Genomic DNA, 22914 nt, shown 5'->3' with positions numbered 1-22914 from the left:
ACCACTATTATTTTTTATGTTTCCCCTAATTCAGTATGACCCTCGCGAAGTCAAGACAGTTGCCGAGCCTCTGTTTTTTTCATACCATCACTACCATCATCCATGGTGAGATCTCAGCTCTGAAAAATAAACTTGTTACTGAGCTTCGATCCTCGGCTGCTGAGTTGAAATCTGTGGTTGTGACTCACACAACACAGACTGCTTATATTGAAACTTCACTTACCAATGCTTGAGCAGAAATGCTCCCTGCTGGAGACAAACTCCTCATCACAACTCAAGCTGGATGATTTTGAAAATCGTCAATAATTATCGATACAGTAGTTAACATTGTATTCTTTTAGTTATTATATTTGACACTTTTTATTTATAATGGTAAGTACAGACAGACAACATGCCAGCAATACCTGTGCCTGTGGACTCATGTACCAACACACAAGTAAAATTGGATGGGGAGCTTTAACAGAAGTGTGTGTGTGTGCGTGTATGCGTGTGCGTCGGCGTGTTTGTGTGGCACATTGCTGGGTTGGCTTCTCAGTGCTGGCTGCTGAGTCTGTGTGAAAGAGAAAGGGTTGAATACGGAGTTTGATGTTTTGCCATTTGATGTGTGTTTATTCTGGTATTTTATTGTCACTTTGCAACCTGTTACAGTGTGTGTGGTGGTTGCTGGTGATGAGTGTGTATTTGGAGATGAGAGTGGGGATGTCTTGCTGTGGAGCAAGCAGCCACCCGCCAAAATAAAACATAATGAGAACTAAATCTTAGTGGTAGGAGTCAGGACTGGAGGCTGTGTGGTGGAAAGAGATGTTTATTTTTCTTCTTCCACTTCCAGGAGGGCTGTTGCACAAAAGTAGAAATAAGAAATCCAGGATAAGTGAAAAAGCCAGGCTCGACAAAGTCTCATCAGTGCATCCTGGCATGATCTGTTGCACATTCGCCAATCCAGGATGAGGATATGCGAATATGTCAAGCCAGGTTTAAGTAATTCAGATACGTGCGTGTTCACGGCTTTCTTACATAGACCACTCGAGTGCTGCACACCTCTTACCAAGTGAGAAACAGCTTATAATGGAAACTAATGAGGAGGTGAAACATATATGTACAAAGAGAAATAAGTCTGATGTAATTAAACTGAGAGAAAAAGCCCGACAGACAATAACTAACAAAACTAATACAATTCAAGAATACGTTATTCTGTGGACAGCCTATAGAAACCAAACACCTCTCCAAAACAGAGTGTGAAGTGTAGCAAAGCATTCTCTGAGCTACACAGCTTCAGTTGCAATGAATTGTAACCACCAAAGGCCTCAGGTACAAGGCTTATTGGATTGCCTAATATTGTCTGAAACCCTCATTCCAGAACCTGTGACACCTTCAGTGACTTTCAGAAACAACAAGGCAAGGGTGTGAAAGTTGGAAGGGTTTGAACTAAGTACTCATTTCATTTTAGACCTTAGAAGGATAGGCTTTTGTCAAGTCTAAAACTGGACTGTACTATAATTTTCCAGTATGAACAGAATACAAAGTAGAAGAAGAAGTACTTTATTAATCCCTTGGAGGGGAAATTGAATATCACCTTTTCACTTAAACAGCCAACATACAGCAGGAAACATACAGACTCAGGCAGTACAAGATAAGAGCAAAGCACCACATCAACATTAATCAAACAATCCACAATACTCAGCAGTCAACAGCAATGTTCATTAAAAAACCTCACTGCACCAGGTATAAAGGACCTTCTAAATCTTTCTGTAGAGCACCTTGGCATCACTAGTCTGGCACTAAAGGAGCTCTTCAGTTCACTAAAAACACCAAACAATGGTGCAGGATGTTACTGAGTTTCCTGCCTGCTCTCTTCTCCATGACCACCTCTAGTGAGTCAGGAGGCAAACCAATGATGGATCCTGCCTTTTTTATTAGCTTGTTGATCCTATTTCTGTCCTCTGACTTCAACCCCCACCCCCAGCAGACAACAGCATAAAAAAGCACACTAACTAAAATACTTTGACAGGAGCAATGATTACAACAACTCATAACTATTTTATCATGCATATAACATGTGAATATTGCATAAAGTCAAATCTTTAGATCTATCCTTTAGATAGGTCTGAATGTTCTTGGACAATGGAGGCTTCAAAATGGCTGAGTTGTAAATTCAGAAAAAGGTTATGAGCTCCTGGGTAGCCAAGGATAGCTACCCAGGAGCTCCTATATGGCTGCCAGAGTTATGCCCTGTCATCTGAAATCCTCCCAACTCTCTAGCCATACCTGGCGCACCCAAAGGACACCATCACCTTTTGTTCCAGTGATAATAGACCACTAACTCATCCTCATCCATCTATCTATGTCTTTGTTGGGCTTTTGCTTTTACATATTCTTCTATCTCTTTTTGTTTGTCCTCTACAGCCTTCCCTAGAATGCCTCAGATGGTCTTCATTAATAGATAACAATAATGTCCTGCAGTTGTCAGTGTCTTTCCAACACGACTTCACTCATCCTTTAAAGAGTCGCAATCATCCGCTAGCTTATCACCTCCCTCGTCCATTCGTACAATCACCCTGTCTTGCTGAAGTAATTATCCAGTGTATGTGTGATTTATGTATCTATATTTTTGCAGAGAGAGCCTTTTAAGCTCTTCTGGCCCCCACCCCTTCCTTCCCTCTCCTCCCCCTCATTTCTTTCTCTCTCCCTGTGCCCTAGAGATGGAACAGAAAGGAATTTATTGCTGAATATTAATTAAAGATCTTCATGTTATAATCACAAATTCAAATATAGACTGCTAGCGCTGGAGTAATTAGAATGATTTGCATTCGTGTAATCGGAGAAACAGGAGATATACTGTATATGGTCCACCAATCACCTACAAGTAATTTATTGGCCAATGCCTATAAATCTACAGATGACTGCATGTAAACCTCTATACATCACTGTGTCAATGATGACGTAATGCTAAATGTCACAGAAGGCTTACTGCTTCTAATGAATAAATGGGTTACTTGCAGCTTTGGTTTATAGCATACAATCAAGTGGGGGTTTTTTTGGTTCAGTTTGAAGCTCCTGTAAAGAGAGGAATAAAGGTCATATTCACAAAACGTATTATGTCAATTATGATCTTAAGTCAGGGTCTGATCATTTTACCAAGTCTGTTAGTATTTTAATTAATTTTCCAGAAAGAATGAATGTCTTTAAATGTACCAGAGTAAGTGTCTAAAAACAGTGTCTTCCAAAACCATTACAACATTACAAAAAGCTTTTTATCAGTTTACTGATCTGCTGTCGTTATGATTGAAGTTTGGTTAGCTTTAGCCACAAACATGACTTGGTTTAGGTTATAAAATAATCATGGTTTTGTCAAAACAACATTATTTAAGGGGAACGCCATCAAATTTGTGTATTAAATTGTGTTCCCAGGTGTGGTGTAGTACTACCATAAGGGAAAAAATTAGTATAAAGCCTTCTGTAGCTCCATAAATATGATACATTGCCGTAAGTGTCACTTAAGTCGCAGTTAAGAAACGAAGAAACCCTGTAATTGGCTCTGTATCTCTGCTTGAGGCTAGCAGCTCTGGGCAACAATAGCTGCTACTAGCATAACACATCTGAAGCTGTGTAGTTGCGTCAAGTTGCATTGTGGGTAAAGGAACCAAGTTTTGACAAGGATGACGAAAGCAAGTTTATTTTTGTGCCTTTTTAGATGTCCATTACAAGTTCAACAATGTCTATAAATCTGTTCAGTGATTTTTTTAAGATTTCGGAAAATTCATAGTCATGATTAACAATAACCAATGTGTAGGCTGTTGATAGAAATATCCACCCCTACCTCATCCCAATAATGATGTGGCTCTATATCATTCCTGAGAGACAGGAGTCTGACAAGAATTCATGCAGATGCTAAAGATGTTTCACATCCATCCATCCATCTTTAATTTAACCAAGGGGCACCCTTGAACCTCCCAGATGTATTGCTGGCGCCATCAAATTAGTAGCCTTTCTATGGCCAAATAAAGCTCATAAATACATCTTTTATGCACCAAAATATGATATTGGCTGTTGTGTCCAGGGTGTTGTAAAAGCAAAGTAGGATCTTCCAGGTTGTCATTGGCAAAATATATATCGCATGAGAACTGTTCTTATATCTGTGGTTATATCAGCAGTAAAACCAAAAGGGGGCTTTGGGGTGCCTTGACTTCAATGTGTCTCATGGGCAGGATTTCATTTTTTCTCTCTCCTTTTCAGTCAATTATTCAAGTCCGTCATCAGCTGCCATGACACTCCATCCCAATTTTCAGCCCCTCTGTGGGAGTCCTTTGTGCCCCATGAATCAGCTGTAAAGGATCTCCATCATATTCTGGATAGTCCTCTGTTGTTTTGCTGTGGCTTCAGATAGCAGGGCATTCATTGGGGTTGTTTTCAGTGCAGCCAGTCTGTAAGTTGCATCTAAATGGGTGAGAGACTTATTGTGGTCCCTAATCTTCTCAGTCGCTTATGTCCAATTGGAAAAGTCTTTCTCCTTCAAGAAGTTTATTCATACTTTCTGACACCAACTTGACCTTGAGAATTGACCTGCACACAATGTACACAATGCTAGTCACTGCTACTCTTTGAACCAGGAAGCCTTGCAGGAGCTCTCAGGCCACAGGGAAGGCATAATTCTCTGGTAGGTGGAGAAAGCCTACTGCTGCCCCTGTTGCTGTCAGACAGATCTGGGAGGTGCAGGTGTCAACTTGTCAGCTGTCATTTCTCTCTCTCTCTCTCTCTCTCTCTCTCAGGAGCTTTGCTGGCTCACAGGGAGGTTTTGAAACAAAATTGAATATTTGCTTTGGTGACATTGCCTTAAGCTGCTAGCCTGATTTAACCACACTTGCAAGCAAACCAGGTCAACATGCAAGTGTATCAAAAGTTCTAGTATGTAGGAATTGCCCTTTGTGTGTACATTTATGTGACGTCATTAGACTGCATATAGGTGCGAATCATATGAGTGATTTTCAATAATTCTTTTTCATTTTATGAATGCACATACAGGCTACAGCATATGTTGTATTAAACTGTATTATCATGGTCAGCAGTTTTTCTTGCTCAGGTTGTTCAGGAGCCCTTCTTTGCTCAATATGTTGCAAACTGCACTGGCCTGGCTATTTGTTTACTTAGTTAAGGATGCATTATGTGCTTTCAGTTGGAGACAGGCTTGTCATTACTGACAATCACATTACTAGGCCATGAAAAATATGAAAGACAGAAATGTAAGTCAGACAAATATAAGCACAAATTTTGACAAAAAGGGAAACTGTTGATACTGCACCCCTACTTCCAACATCTCAGCTGAATGGAATATAAGGAGCAGCGGCTGCATAAATTAATTTGTGTCATATGTAAATAATCAGTAAATATAGGCCTTTTGCATCTTTGTTTCCACAGCTGCATCTGCTTTATTGATGTGCGATCAAATCAGTGTTCTATTAGATGTGTTACAACAGTCTCATAAATCAGATGTGCAGAGGTTTCTAAATTACTCTCTTAGAGGCAGCTGATAAATGAGAGCTACTGATTCAAAACATGCTGTCTCCTGACATGGTTTCTGTTTATTAGAGTAAAATACAGCTGATTGATGAAAATACTAGTCTGCTAATTTGTTTAAGAGGCTTTGAAATAGAAATGTTTCTGAGCATCTTATTATAATGTTGAGGTGAAATTATGTTTGATGATCCACCTCTGCTATTAAAAATGCCACTTATATCCTTTGTACTTTTATTTGGCCCAGTTTAGGGGTAAGGGGTTTGATTTCCCTTGAAATCCCAGCCAGTGAAGTAGAAGTTATGCATGAGCTAAAAGCTATGATTAATCAAAACTGCAACCATGTGCAGTATTTGTGGAGAATATAAACATGCACAAGATTTAGCTAATGTGCATAGCTACACTCTGCTGACATTTGACACGCTGAAATGCTGAATCTTGACTTAAAATTATACCCATCGCACCAGTTTCAGGTGTTCAAATTACATTTCTGGACATCAGTTGTAGTGTATGTAGTGAAATGATTTTAGTCATTGCAGCATTAAACTGTAGCACAACAGCGAAAAGCTGATCAAATATACAAGTTGGGGTTATGTAAAGAAAAACAACCGGTCACACCATTTTAATAATTTTGATTGCCAAAGAAGAAAGAAGTGCAGAATATTTATAATTTAACAATCTGTGAAAAGTGCTTTGAGACTTTTGTTGTGAATTGGCACTATATAAATAAGGATAGATCGATTCATTGGTTGATTGATTGATTGATTGATTTATTGATTGTGCTGGATTTGCTTTGATAGTCATGATAGTCATGATACACATCGACCTGGGACCTCCCAACTTAAACCTTCAATGGAATTTGACAGTAAAGCATCATGGGATTGATTTCTTGAACATTGTTGAAGCTTTTCAGTTACTTCAATTAGAGCCAGACGGATGCTGGATTTTTGAGACCAATACCAATACTGTAACACTTTATCTGAATCTACCCTATTTAGCATTAATAATCATTTTAAATCAATGTATGAAGTGATTTACAACACACTATTATACTATAAGGGTAGTTGTAAGCACATTTAATGATGTGTGTTTGATTTATTAATCAACTATGACTTCTTTCTGGTGTATGAACAATTAATGAAAGTTTCAACACTTTTAAGAATGATTTTTACAGTTTTTTAAAGAAATTGGCTCAGTTAAAGTTTGCGAGTCATATTTGTACTACAGATATAATGTTAGTGACACAATTAGTGTTTATTTACAGTCTGCATTAACAGGATTGAATCATTAAGTGAAAAAAGAAACGCGGACTTGACTGATCCTCTTGAAAGTCTGTTGCTTCATGGCCCTATCAATGAAACACCAAGGAAGGAGGGTGCTCACCTTATAACCCCTATGAAGCATATACTGCTAAGAATGACTACCAATTATAATACAAGATTGTAAAACCAAGTCCTATGAACCCAACTGATCTGCAGGATAAACCAGTGACTGCTGCGAAAGTGTTGCTGACAACTAAGAAAAGACCATGTGACATCTTTGAAAGACAGCAGATTTGAAAGACCTCAAGGCAGATGTCATAGGCTAGCTACTCATAGCAGCAGGCTGTGTCATCTGCTAGTTAATAGAAGCCCTTTATGGCAACAAAAAAAAAGTCCAAAAAGGGCCAAGTCTGCCAGCAGCTTCCAGTCCCGTGCCCCACCTAGCTGACCAGCATCCGGTCCTACGGTGGTGTGGTTGGCTTGACCCTCACCCCCTCGGACAAATGATGTTGCCTGCCAGCGGGATGACGGGGGAGGAAGGGCGTTCACGCTTGTCCGCCGACTCTCTAGCACTGCTGCAAGACTCTTTAAGACCTGGTTGTGCCGCCAGGTGTAACGGCCTTGAGTGAGGCTGGTCTTGCAGCCCACTAGGATGAGCTTCAGTGATGCTGGACTTGGACAGAGAGGGCATGTGGGGTCTTCGCCGTACCACTGGCTTAGGTTTGTGGGAGAAGGTAGGACATCATAGGCAGCCTTGATGGTAAAACTTGCCCTGAATGCCTCCATTTCCTACAGCTCTTGCCAGGAGATCTTCCTCTTCTCTATTCCTTCCCATGCCATCCACTGACTTTGTTTCTCCTGCACCACAGCCTTTGCGCACCTTCCCGATTCTTCTTCCCGATGTACCTCCTGGACCACCAGCTTGCGTCTCTGAGATGGGGTGGCCTTGCTCCAGGTTGGTGTGCTGGCCCCAAGGCAAAGACCACCTCTCCCCTCCTGCACTCGGCCCACGATGTCCCTGTGCCTGAGTGCTGCCTTTGCCATAGATTGTATTCCTCTCCAGGCAGCTCTAAGACCTCCACTACAATACTGAAGTTTCAATTTTATTCCTGAAACTGATACCAGCAACCCATGCTGTTTCCTCAATCCGACCGCAGCGTTTCGCTCAGACAGGGACATCGGGCACCACGATGCCAGCGACCCCTGCCGTTTCCTCACTCCAACTGCAGTGTTTCGCTTACTCATGGACATCGGGTCCAGGATGCCAGCGACCCATGACGTTTCCTCACTCTGACCGCAGCATTTCGCTTAGACAGGAACATCCGGTACCAGGCACCGGTACCCGTACCAGGCACCGGGATGCCTGATGACATCTGCGACCCATGCTGTTTCTCTGTCCAACCACAGCACTTTGTTCCAACGGGAACATTGGGCACCGGGATGCCTTCGACCCCTGCCGTCTCCTCACTCCAATCACAGCACTTCGCTTACACCAGAACATCGGCAGCAGGATGCCAACGATTCCTGCCGTTTCTTCACTCCATCCGCACCACTTCAATTCAGCCAGGATGTTTGATGTCAGCAACCCCGCTGTTTACTCAATGCAACCTTGGCTCCTCGCATAGTTCGACCGCTCTAGTCAAGGCTCCTGGCACAGAGGGCTGCCAGCACTCTGCTTCAGCTGAGACATCCGCCACTGGTATATCAGCGCCCCCGCTGTCTCCTCAGCGAGGTACCAGGATCACCCATATCATCATCTATCTCGTCACTATAACTATTTCATTATCGATGCCTCTTAGAGCCTCTCTTCATCTCCGAATTCAGACAAGCGCCTAATCATTCCCGGCTATAACAGCACTTTCTCCACGTCTTTGGTGGAGGTTTTTGGGGGTCCTCGCTGCCCGGGTGCTGCGATGGACCTTCTACGAGCCTCCCCACAATGCAGTCGGCCACAGAAGAACTATGCTCATCAATCGTTTTCTTAATAAATCGTTCAAGCGCATCATGTTGTGGGTGTCGTCCTTGCTAGTGAAGTAAACATTCTCATACCAACATTTGTGTTGATGAAAGAAGAAAGTATAAGGATTTCTTCAAATAACCACATATCTCTGATGGCTGTAATAAATGCAATAATGGAAGTTTTCTTTAGATAATTGATGTTGATATAAGTAATTGATATTGTTTTTAAAATCATACTATTGATAAAGATGTATTTGTATAAGTTTTAACTCTAATTTTCTCTTTCACACTCTGTGGTGTTCTTTCAGGACACACAGAGGGAGAAAAGGAATTTGCAGTGTCTCCATACTTTATGGCTGGTGTAGTATATTTTAATTTATGACGGTGGTCTGTATGACTCCAATCTGATGGTAGAAAAGGGGAGTGGAGTCTCTCCTATAAGTTCTGACGTCCGAAGGAGACACCAAAATCTGTCTTATGGTACTTTTTATAGTTCTGTCACTTTGGGTTTGTTCGTGGAATGTTAATGGATCTTTGTTTGTCCAAGAGAGAGACCGTGTTAGTCTCTATATGAAACCTGCTCCAATTTACTCATCTCAGGGTCAAAGGTGACTCTGAGCCGTACTGATGCTGTGTTGGCTACAGTTGTTTGCTGCTTGTTTTTGGTTGTATTTATCACACTAAGCTGATTTGTGTTAGTTTGCCACTGTGAGAAAAGCTAGTAAATTGCATTTTATCTATAAAAGGCGACTGAGGCGACCGTTCGCCACATCTCTGAGTGATAAAAAGCAATTATTGCTAGGAACTTCTCTAGGCTTTTGGTGCTTTCACCCCTTTTTCCCTTTACTAACCATGCATATAACACTCTTACACACACACACACACACACAGTTTATAATGTCTTGTGTTTGATAGTTTGTTGTTGAATGTTTATTGACTGAAGCTCCATTGATAGTTAATTGATATTGCTAACATTAATAAACTCTTTTATATGTTAAGGGGAGTTGAACCTTCACTGTTCACCTTATAATAAATATTAATGTCTTTCAGATTGTATCCACTGCTTGCTTATTAGTCTCTAACACCAGGGAGGCACCCTGTAATTAAGTCTTACTGATATAGTTTTAATTAAAGATTAATAATTATCTTTGATAATCATTATTACTGATAACCAAACCTAACCATGCCCCAACATAGTTCGTGTCGGGCCTGCAGCCAAGCTTATAGCTGAATTGCATTTGTACACAGAAAGGGTCTAGCACCAGGAGAGACACTGAATGCTGCCATTATCCTTCATATACTGTAAATGTAATCCTCATCCATCTCAAACCAGTGCCCTGTTAAAATGGACATGTTTAGCAAACACAGGAAATTGTACATTTCTGGAAGAAGGCAAAGAAAGTTGAGTATAGATAACAGTGTTGAACAATCCCAGCCTCCTCCCTTGCTTTCACTTCACATTATAATTCTGTAGCTGTCAATGCTGTTCCTGATCATTGAAAGCATGATGTCGCTGACTCCTTCATAACATCGCTGATTCAAACTCAAATTCAAATAAGCTTTATTGGCATGCCAGGTAAGATATATATTATCAAAGCAGTACAGAAGATTACTAACATTGACAGATTATAAATAAATATACAATATGCAAATATCAACAAACTTCAAATACAAAAATAGTAAAAGGCATCTCTCTAACTTGCGTATCTCCCCCCTCTCTCTGCCCTCCCTTCCTCTATTTCTCTGTCTCTGTGCCAGTCTCTCTTTCCACCTCACAGGGTGCAAAGTCAGTATATTCCTCATAGGACAAGGTTGACAAAGACGGTAACTCAACTCCGAATTAAAGCCTCTTGCTACTTTTTGGCAGACCTATCAAATTTACAAATAATTCTGGCTTAGTGTGCACACAGCTTTCTTGACACATGAGGGACTGTTAGCAATTTTTCAGTTTGACCTACAAATAAAGTGGATTGGATGATCTGGTTAAACTATTGGCTTGTGTCCAACCTGTCTGATGGTCTGACACTTTTTTCTTTGCAGCCATTTCAACATTTTCTAGATCTCAGCAATTACTTTGGTAAGTAAAGTGGTGTGTGTGAGATGGCTGTAGCTCAGGAAGTAGAGTGGGTCAACCACTACTCACAGGGTTCTATACTTGTGTCCTTGGGCAAGACATTGAACTCCAAATTGCTCCTTAAGGTCAGGCTATCACCTGCCATCGTAACTTAGTCAATTTCTCAATCCTTCTTAAACATAAAATTACATACTAATTTGTGTTTTACATTTTGTGTAATGTGTGGGCTTTTATTAAAACAAAATGAAAAAAATACAACTCTTAGGGCACACAAGCAAACCATAAATACTTGAGGACTTATAGGTGGTGGAACTATCCTCCTACTAACTGTTTCATATTCCCAAAGTTTTCCTTACTGTTTCTAGCGATAAAACCACAACGCTGTCCCTATTTTTCAGTGTGGTACTAGAGGAAAGATTTAGGGGGGAAAATCCATAAAAGGATTTTTGCAGCTGCTAAACCGGTACAAATGGGACAAAAAATAGCACCTTCACAAAGCACCTTCAAAGGGTGAAATTCATTGCAAACTGCCTTGCCAAGCAAATGGTGTCATGGTGCGCCTGTGCCATTTGAATGTATGTAAATTGGGTAATCATACATTCAGTGCAAAATTGGACTGTTAGATGTGTAGCAGAACACAGAACATTAAATACTGTCAGAGCCTGACCGATCCGGCGTCAATGAAGTTACTGCTGCTGTGCCAAATGTGTAAATGCACACAGCCTCTTCTCAGTTTGGAGACGTACTTAACGTTTCAGCTGTGCCATACAGCCAACTGTGCCATACAGCCAGCTGTGCCATACAGCCAGCTGTGGACTACAAACAGAACATACTGATTTTTCTGTGACATTCTAGATACATTCAGAGACACCTGAAGAACATTATTCTAAGATTCAGACATTTATCTAACCAGCTCTACTCACTCAGATGCAAAACAAGGACAAATTGCACTCAGCTGAAAAACTTTATGGTCGTGTTTGCACCAGCATATCTTTAGCACAAAACTCATCTGTGGATATGACCTTAAAACAGAGCAGATTGCACATATGTTTGGTAAAAAGGTTATATCCCAAATTAAGATGAACATTTTAAAGAGCAAGTCAGAATATGAGGAAAAAGCAATAAAATACAGGTAATGGGTAATGTTTAAAATATTTACTTAAATACATCTGTGATAAAAAAAACATGGAACATTAGCATTTTGAGAATCAGCTGTTTTGAGTAGTTTGGTCAGGAAAGTGAGAATTAAAATTTGTGAAATCAAAGAGAGTTTTTTAAGCCATGTGTGACAAAGTGGGTGAAACCTCCTTGTCACCTCCTTTTTTTCACCATCAACACCAGCTAACCTATTAATTTGACTATGCTTGTTTGTTTAAACCATTAGTTTACCAGTAAGCATATGCAGATACATACTATCCCAGGTTTGTTTGTTTGTTTTGCATTATATTTGGTTACAATTTACATTCAGAAAACTTAAGTAAGAACAGACATGTATAAGGTTCATCTTTATTGGGTTTAGTTCTGAGTTCATTAGTTATGCATTGTCTTTCTTTGTTACTTACATACCCACCATGTGCTTACCAAACAAAAGGAAGAACCACTCAACTACTTCCTGTATTTATACACTGGTGATGTCAGTGGGTTGGACTAAGCATGGGGGATTTATTTTACTCAATTAAAGGGCTGATTTCATGTATTTGATTTATTCTTGTTTTGGCTTAGGGAAATGTTGGGAATGATGGGTGGTAAACAGTGTTGACTGATACAAGTAGCATTTTTGAGTGCCAATTGGTAAGGGGGAGAAAACCCCCCTGTAGTAATGGTTCTGCCTAATTGAGACGAGGGCCTATTAAAGGTCAGAGGATGAGGGTGTATCTGTGTGCACTTGTTCATGCCTTAGTTGAGTATCTTGAGTAAAGCCAGTTCATTTTTGATTTTTTTGTATTCTTTTCTTTTTTGGACACATGTTCTTTTGTGTTGTTACGCCGCACTGAATAAATCAGTTTTTACTTATTCAAACAACAGCCTGAGTCTGCCTGCCTACCACCTTACTTGTCTCTTGAGCCATACATTACGTCACACCATGACTTTGTAAATGCTAATCACTTTGTTATTTTCAGTTAGGATGTCCTTGTCAATCGACAATAGAGGAAGATCTGAGAGCCTTGCTTCTGTAGATCTATTTCAAAGCTACGTCTTGATCAGCTTCAATTTGGAGAATGGTGCTCAACTGAGGCAGTTGTCACTGGCAATGTAGCATTTATGTGGAGCATAATTAACAGCTAGAGTAGCTATTTGTGCTAGCAGGAAGCTACTAAAAATATTCTCTTCCAGATTTCATAACAGTTTAAATGGGATTGATGCATTTCATCCATGATGCACCAAACATTGTAAGTGTAAACATGTACGTATTTTTCATAAGACGGGACCAGTTTAAGGGTGTTTATGTCCTAGAAAGCCTGTCAGTAAGCAGCAATAACCTGGCAACCCACTGCCACTAACTCACTGCAGGAGGCACACCCTGCTCTGCTGCTTCTCCAATATCACAAGCAATAAAGATTTTGTTCAAATGTGTTTCCATGCTCCAATCACCATCAGCAAAGCATGTGCAAACATCATCACTCCAAACTTTCACATCAACAACAGGGCCTGCGAAAGAACAGTTGAGGCGGCTCTCACTGGGTGACATGATTATTATCTGTTTGTACAAAACATTAATTCTCATCAAACTTTAATAAAATATCTCTCCTCTCATGGAATATCTTTGTCTGAATGCCATCTCCTGGAAACTCATGACAGATCAGGGCACCTCTGGAACTCCTAAATATTAGCAGATATAAGCGTTATAACAGTTAAGAAAGTTGATAAAATGCTGTTCCTGCTAGTCCTAAAAGTGGGACCAAAAATCACTGAGAAGGTTGATGAATAGTTCTATTGACCTATACAGTGATGACAGATCTTTTGCCAGCAACAGTTCTGTAACTGAACTGAGCGTCAAGGGGCTTCACAATCTGTACAACATCCTGGGCATCTGGGTAAAAAAAAGACGAATCCAGCTTCACCATACCTGCAGGCATTTGCAGCTGAAACACATCATAAACCTCAAAGCTTTCAACTGTCAGTGAATTCCACTTGAAGTTCAAAAACACTAGCAACACTTCTGCAACACACTTGTCATTGGTGGTGCAAAATAGAGATTTATAGTCATCACTAAATGTCTGACTGTCTTTTCCTTTCATAAACAAAGAGGTTGTGGTCGAGCTGATCAGAAACATTAAACTCACTGCATCAGTGCTTTGATTTGGATCCATGAATTTTCACTTTTTTGTACAAGCAAGGCCAGGAAAAGACTGCACCCAATATCACTTCACACCAACTGCCTCGCCTTAGTGTAGCACATGGAGATCCGTAGAAAGGTCACAGGAGGAGAGGAGCAGATAACATTGTGAGAGCTGAATTGCTGTCAATAGGATGATAGCCTGGAGAGATAAGTATATCCTTTTCTCCACCGCTAACAAAATACAGGAGGTGTGTGTGTGTGTGTGTGTGTGTGTGTGTGTGTGTGTGTGTGTGTGTAACTGAACATCTTCCCACTCTATTGTCCTCTGCCTTCGTCCTAGCAAATTGAACACCAAAGCTCAGAATAGAAGCTGAAACATGACAACAAGACTTTGATTACAGGGGAAAATTGATTGTGTGGATTGGAAGGAAGTATCTCCACTGTGTCTGTGTTAAAGTGCAAATAGGTGGAGCAGCACTGGGCAGGAAATATACCATAACATTATTCATGCTGATGCATAAATAATGTCTATTAAAGCTACTCTTACCTTTCTTGCATTTCACACAGCACATTGAAAAACCTTGAACAGCAACAACCCCTCCTCCCTTCGCACCCCTGCACTCCTTTCCCCTCCACCTCCGCGAATGGCACTACAATATCGATGACCAAGACAATGCACATGCACACACACATAGTAACGTGAGTGGACGGGTTGTTACAGCGGAAAGTTAAATTCTGATAAACTGTACATTTTACCAAGCATGGAAAAAGCGCCAATCACGAGAGATCTGGCATTATTTACGCACAGGTTACGCAACACTAGGTAATTATCTAGAGCTAACTTAGGTCTGTTAGCAATATGCTAAACGTGAACCGGTAACTGTAATGTTACAACAAATACAGTCAAACGTAACGTTATCACATATGATGTTGTTAGAAAGACTGAAGGCGGAACCTAAATTTGTTGTTGCCATGGTTTCATCCCTGCCCGGTTAGTGTGTGACACGCTATGAAGCCGGCTAACTTTTTTTCCCCTAATGTGCATCCTTAAATGATAAGTAAGTTATCTCAATTGATGTTTCACTGATTGTTTGTTTGACTATAACCTGTTTATTGATTTATGTAAATCTCACGGCATTTGTAGAATTTAAACGGTAGTTATAGCACTCGTTAGCATTATGCTAGCGCATTTCTATAATGTTTATTACGGTTTTCTGTTATTAGTGCCATAAATAGCAACAACATATCCTCACATCATCCACCACCAATCATCTATACCATCACCTGTAACTAGGGATGCACCGAATATTCGGCCACTGAAAATTTTTGGCCCAAAAGCGCATTTTCGGTTTTCGGCCGAAATACTTTTATCACCGAAACAACACGGCCGAAACAGCTGACTAAAGAGATCAGCTCCTCTGATGCATCTGTAGCAGACGTTATTCCTTTAATTGCAGCACTAAAGTGTAGTACACTCTTAGAGTCTGTGAGCACACGTTTCACTGAGATCTATTTGGATCCTCTGCACTTCATTGCGACTGTACTTGATCCGCGTTATAAAGATCATTACCTGGATGTGGGATTAAAGCAGCGCGCACAAGAAATGATCCGGGCCGCGATGGATGCAGAGAACCCGCTTAGAGACGGAGAAGCACACAGCACAGGAGAAGGTGTGTGTGACTATAAATGCAGCGCGTGTGAGAGTAAAGCGTGCTTATAGCTCTGTGTTGCTGCTTATTAGACCTACACCGATCGCAACCCTCCACCAAGTGTAACACTGAGTGTTATTTTTAACTTAATTTAATTTTATATTGTGCATTGTTGTAATGTCATTGCTAAATAAATATTTTCATACTTTTGTAATTGATTTATTCTTTGAATTGCAATGCCTTGATTATAGTGAGGTTAGTACACAGTCATAGCCATAAATGCAATGGTACTAATAATTGGCATAATAATTTCTTTCGGTGTTTCGGTTTTCGGCCTTGGTTTCCTCATTTTCGGTTTTTGGTTTCGGCCAAGAATTTTCATTTCGGTGCATCCCTACCTGTACATCTGCTGATGAAGAATATGAAAACCTCCAGTCCCTGACTCTTTAATGGGAGTCTCCTGTCCATATTGCCCTTCAACCAGTATACAGTATAAAGTGCAGAAGCGATGCCACAGATGTTGTATGTTAGATTATGCAAAATAAAAATACCTTCACCTGGATGAAGTTTCATCATGTTGATGTAACTGCGCGAGGCTACTGTGAACCTGACTGCCTGTGAGTGCTTTGGGACGGGGGAGGGGCTCATGGCAGCACCCGCTGCTCGTTGAGGACAGTAACGGCAAAGCGATACGTGCTTTCACTTCAGAGTCTCCAAAACACCAGAAAAGTCTCCAATAACACCACAAAAAGTTGCTAGATTTGTCGCTAGTTGCTTTTGAGGAAAAAAGTTGCTAAGAGGGTTTGGAAAGTCGCCAGATTTAGCGAGAAAGTCGCCAAGTTGGCAACACTGACTATTCAGTGTCTTCTGGGAATGGAAATACCCAGCTCCTCCCAAACCCTCATGGTCTCCACCAATGATTGTGTCCCAATTTTTGCTGACACAGGTATCTTTTGAACATATTTGAACCTTATTTTATGGGGCCTCTCACAATATTTACCTTTTACATAACAACTTACATAGCTGACATTTTTCCCAGACCTCCAATATTCTTTTTAATTGTTTTTCTTTAAAATACACCATTATGTTCTACCTTGTATGTCACTGATTTTTTAAAAGTATGTTTCTTTTAAATACACCGTTATGTTTCAATCTTTCAGAAATTGATTTTTTAAGACAGTGTTTCAGACTCAAAATGCACTATTATGTTTTGCTTTTTCTCTTACTGCAATAGTTTTAAGAATAATGTAAAAATTAGTATATCTGGTCACATGTTTCACACATTTTTGTTTAGATTTCACATCTGTGGGTTACAATACAGCATACTCAATCAGTAAGTGCACTTGAAATCAGCAGGTGTGAAGTAAACATATTTCATCTTAATCACTAGTATAGCCATTACTAATGTATAAATTATACACCAGTCTTAAAAAATGCAGCCAATGTTTACAGTACAACCCTGAAACTTAACCACATCTTCTGTTAAAGAGCTGTTAACACGCTGCATGCATATTTTTACTGTATATAGAGAATTCTGTCAGTAGTGCAATTAAAAACTCTAATTGCTGAGTCACGTGACGTGGTTGAGGAGAATGGCTGCTTGAAGAAGAGCTGCGCCCATCCCCGCATGATACTAACTTTGAAACTTGACAAAGAGTCCATCTTTATTTGAGTTATCGTGTGAAAAGTTGACATTATATTGCAACAATGCCAAACACTACCAGAAACACCACTAATCCCCCGAGAACTGGCTCCGGTGGAGCGAAGGCTAACGAAGTTGCTAATGCTAGCCAAACTAATCTGAAGAAACCGCAGTCTCATGACAAGCCCGGTGCTGATGAACCTGATGCTAGCACCATCCCCGGTAATGTAGCCAATTTCCAGAGGGCAGCGAGGAAGGAGATACCATGTCATTACTCATTACTATCACAAAATTTGATAATGGACCCTATATTAGATCGTAGCTCTCCATCGGCCCGCACTACTAGGGTACATGCAGTGCTCAAAGATATGTCCAAAACATCTGGTCTAGTATGCATTTCGCGGCTACAAAACCCATCAGATCAAGAGATTTTACATTCTTCTCTTCACCACCCAGCTCGTTTTCCAGAATAGACTTCTTTTTGGTGTCTCATTCGCTGGTATCAGCTATGGGAGCGAGTGACATGGGTAATATAATTATTTCAGACCATAGTCCAATATTTCTCCATATTCTGTCCTTTAATAACCCAGCTAGGTCAACTAGATGGAGATTCAATTCTAGCCTTCTATTAGATGAGACCATTAAGGAATCACTTAGATCACAAATTAACCTCTATATAGAGACCAATCTACCAACGGCTCCGTCAGCAGGGGTAGCATGGGAGGCTTTGAAAGCCTTTTTGAGAGGCCACATAATTCAACACTCGTCATTCAGGAAGAAGGAAAACAATGCTAAGCTCCAGGAGCTTGAAAAACAGATCATATCTGCAGAATCAAACTTCAAACAAAATATGTCCTCTGAAAATCTTACCAGGTTGTCTAGACTAAAGTATGAGTTTAATTCAATTATGACCCAGAGGGTTGAATTCTCTCTCTTTCGGGCAAGGCAGAAATGCTTTGAGGAGGGGGACAATGCTGGTAGATTACTTGCCAGGCACATTAAACAAAAAGAAGCAATGAGTACTATTCCTGCTATTAGGAGGGATAATGGGTGTGTCCTGACTGATCCAAAGGGGATTAATGCAGCTTTTAGAGACTTTTATGTAAAACTTTATACATCTGAGTTGAAGGAGGACAGAAAAGACATTACATCCTTTCTATTGTCTCTTAATCTGCCAGTGTTGTCAGAGGACCAGCTTGAACATCTTGATTCACCTATTACTATTGAGGAGATAGGAGACGTTATTAAACACCTTCCTTCAAGTAAAGTGCCAGGTTCAGATGGCTTCACGGCCTATAATGAAGCTCTCGAGAAGGGAGAACTCCCTCCCTCATTATCTGAGGCCATTATCACCCTTATCTTGAAGGAAGGAAAAGACCCTTTAGACTGTAACATTTTTAGAACTATTAGTTTGACCTCCTGTGACAGTGACTGCTAGCGGTTGCTATACGTAGAGAACCTGCATTTCCAGGCATACAAATCGGTGACAAATGTCATAAATTGATGATGTATGCAGATGATATCCTTTTGTTTGTCACAGATCCTGAACATTCTCTTGCATCCCTATTTAAAATTATTGACAAATTCTCATCCATTTGGGGTTATAAAGTCAACTGGACAAAATCTGAGGCTCTTCCTCTCACACCATATTGTCCCAAACCCCTCTTCCAGTCAGGCCCTTTTGCCTGTGTAACAGAGTTTTTGTTGTTTGTTGTTGATTACACTTGCCTCCAATCACATTTTAGTTTGTACCTGTATTCTGAATTCCCATTGGTTTGCAGGCCTGTCCTCAGTTTATAAATTCTGGCTGTGACGTTGGCATAGTGCCAGTATGAGAGGATTGAGCCCATGGTAGGTTACATGAAGCACAGCGTTACATTAAATCTGTTAAAATAACGTAATTCAGTGACACAGATATCATGATAATATGTCCGACTATATTACAGAAAGTGGCGACTGCATTGTACTCACTTTAATGTGTCAAATTGTTTATATTTTGTCAGTGTTTATACTGAAGTTAGCTTCCTTAGCTCCTAAGCTAAGCTAACATTTACTAACTTCTCTATAGAGCTGTGCCTTAACATTGCTGTGCCTACGTGACTGACAAGTGGATTTCCATGCTGTATTCAGGTACATATTTTTGTTGTGTATGTATTTATCATAATTTTCTTGATGAATAGTGCCAGTATGAGAGGATTGAGCCCATGAGCTGTGCCTTAACATTTCTGTGCCTACGTGACTGACCAGTGGATTTCCATGCTGTATTCAGGCAATAAACAGTCCAAAAGTTGAAGAGTGTCGGTCCATACTTAACACAACACAACGCAGACCGAAGGAGACTGAACAACAGTTACAATGGTGCCGTGACCGCACTCCAGGACTCTTCACGTCGGGAGAGTGAACGCCCTTTCCCGGAGGAAACTACCGTGGTTGCAGCTGAGTAACTGGCGCACCGGACTATTTTTAGGCACAGTATCGTTTTTTCACCAGCAGGTGGAGCTGTAGTTTCGTTTGTGTGACAGCAGAGGTGAATTTAATCACAATTTTTTTCATGTACTACAGTGAGGACTGTCATATTGTGACATAAGTGGGTGGTTTAAACGCCATTTCATTTTTGTTTTGTTTGTTTTGCACTTTTTTTGGGTTGAATTTCAGCCAGATATTTATCAGATTGAGTGGATTGGGCAGTCTGATTGTTAAAAAAACAAAAAAAAACAATTTAACATTGGAATTCAATTTCATTGTGGGTCTTTTTGGACTTATTGGCTGTGTGCCTTGATATTTATGGTCTCGGTTTTTCATTTTATTTTGCCCTAAAGGTGCAATTTTCTGTTTTGATTTGGGTCCAATCATTTAAGAGTTTCAGGGAGTTTTTGACAGTCACATGAATTTTTTTTTTTGTATACACATATATACGCATTTTGGTTGTTTTTCTCTTCTTTTTTTTTTCTTTTCCCTGCATCTGACTGTTAGTACTGAATATGGAGTTTGGTACTGGTGTTGGGAGAGGGAGAGGGGTATTAATGTGCACTCCTATGACACCTGTGGGTAGGGATAGGGCTAGGTTTCAGTCTGTGCCTATCACATCCACCCCTATGCCACATCTTGAGAATGTGTCTGACAATGATGATGCTTTTGCCGCTCCACCACAAGCTGGCAGAATTGGGCTTCATTTTCCCAGTGCAAATGAAGGCAGTGCTTCGGTACACATTATCGCAGGCATAGCTAAGGAAATTGGTATGTCAATTGGGGAAAGTATTGCCTCCTGCATTGAATTGAAGCTTGGTAGCAGAGCGAGTACTAATGTTGCTGGTAACACATACAGATCGGGGGGTGGGGGGGATGTGTAGACCCTTCCCTTGTGAACTTGGTGGTGAAGTCTAAAGTGAAAGAGCCAACATGCTTTAAGGGGGATGGCTTAGATGCCTATACAATGCATGAATGGGAGTCAGTAATCATGTCATATCTCAAGAAACAGGCAATACCTGTAGCAGAGCAGGCTGAAGAGGTCATGAACAGGCTCATGGGGAAGGGTCCAGGTCCCATTTTTGACATATTGAAGCAACATTTCAGTGACACAGTTTCTTCTATCATGCCATTGACTGATTTTTATGCCACCGTACCATTCTCTGGTGAGGACCCTTTTGAGTACTGGCTCAGATTGAAGAAGGCTATGGAAGTGACTCAGGACTGTCTGAAAAGACAGAATAAAACAATGGATGACCCATCACGTGAACTCACTACAATGTTTATTAGACATTGCCCTGACTCTGAACTGTCCTTAATATTCAGGTGTAAGCCTTTACAGTAGTGGACTGCTGCTGAGGTCCATGAGAAACTGGTTGAACAAAGGCGAGATAAGAGGAACTCATCTCAGTCTAAGAACACCACAGCCGTAACCATGTTGCGCCAAGATGTCAGTTCTGGTCTCCATCCTCCATTACCTACTAGTAAGCCCACCAGTGATTCTAAAACAGGTCCGGCACTATGTCAGTCATCACAGGAGCCTGCTGAGCCTTTAGGTCGTATCCTTAGCATGTTGGAACGTATTCTGGAGCAGGGACCACGGCAGGCTCAGTACTATGGCAGACCAGAGCGTGCGTCACAGGGGGGCACAAAAAACAGAGTGCGGTCCTCGCTGCCATATGAAGTGTGTGGAGACAGGGGGCACACTACTCGTTTTCATTGCAGAGCCAACCACCTCTGCTTCCTCTGTTATGCTTCTGGCCACATACATGCTGATTGTCCAAAATCTGTGCCTCAGCCAGCGGGTGGTGCTGCCATCAAGCCCACCACTCAGCAACAGGGAAACTAACAGGCCAACATTTTGGGGGGGCAAGTGTTGGGCCAGTAGTCAATCCCCTAAGTACAACAGATGATGACTTAGAGTCTGTTTATGAGAGTGTATGTGAGGAGCTGAAACTGAAGAGTAAAGTCATATTACAGAACACACAGAGAGTTGCCCCTTATGATGGACTCTTCCATACTAAAGTGCTGATTGGTAACACAGCAATGGTGGACGCTATGCTTGACAGTGGTTTGATGGCGTGTAGCTTGAGTTCTGACGTTTTGCAGCGGCTGTCACAGGAAGGAGCCATTCTCTAAAACCTACAAATGTGGTTTTGATTGGATGTGGAGGGTCACGAACCAAGCCTCTGGGAGTATGTGACCTAAAGCTAAAGCTGTTCGGCCACTCAGTGATTGTCCCAACACTGGTGGTTGCTACACAAAGTGACGATCTCATTGTAGGGAGTAACCTCCTGAAAAACCAGATTCGACGTTTGAAAGTATCAAGGGATGTTTTGAGCCACATGCCTCCATCTGAGCGCAGTGAAGATGAACAACACAAGCTATTGAGTTTGTTAATGGCTAATGTGGAAGTGTGGTCAGGCAGTGACATCCCTGACAAAGTGGGAACAGTGAGGATTAAGAAGGCTGACTCTTGATCCCCTAAGTGAACATTTGCTTTGGGGCCGGCTTCAGAACGTTCGGCAGCATCTCATTTGGCAGCGCTGTCATCATGGAGCCCACTACTGCCAGGTCACGTCCACAGTCTGTGCTGGTCGGGAGGACCGTGGCTTTGCTCCGTGGTGATGGTTGGCTCCCACTCAAAGTGATAAACCCTTCTGATAAGCCTGTGACACTGAAACGAAATGCGAAGCTGGCAGACGTCTTTCCCTGTATAGAGTTGGAGGATTTTGACTGCTCTGAGACGTATGATGATACACAGTGTGTTGTCCAGCAACAGGTGCAGAAATCAAGTGATGTAATGTCTGACAATGAGAAAGACTCCCATCTCACATCTGAGGATTCTAGCCTCCCAGACTGTCATGACAGGGATGGGGGACCCAGTAGGCCCCCAGGCGGTCCAACTTTGCTTTTGCATGACCTGGGATTGGCTGACATTGATGTGGATTCCTGTGATGTGTCTTCTGCCTGCAAAGATACACTTGTCCAGCTGATAGCTCAGTACCAGTCCATCTTTTCCAGACACAAATTGGACTGTGGAAAAGCTACAGGCTGTGTTCACCGGTTAAGAC

Source organism: Scomber scombrus, chromosome 5 (genome assembly GCF_963691925.1).
Source record: "Scomber scombrus chromosome 5, fScoSco1.1, whole genome shotgun sequence".
Classification (NCBI taxonomy): domain Eukaryota; kingdom Metazoa; phylum Chordata; class Actinopteri; order Scombriformes; family Scombridae; genus Scomber; species Scomber scombrus.
The sequence above is the reverse complement of the archived record's forward strand: the minus strand, read 5'-3'. Positions refer to the sequence as shown.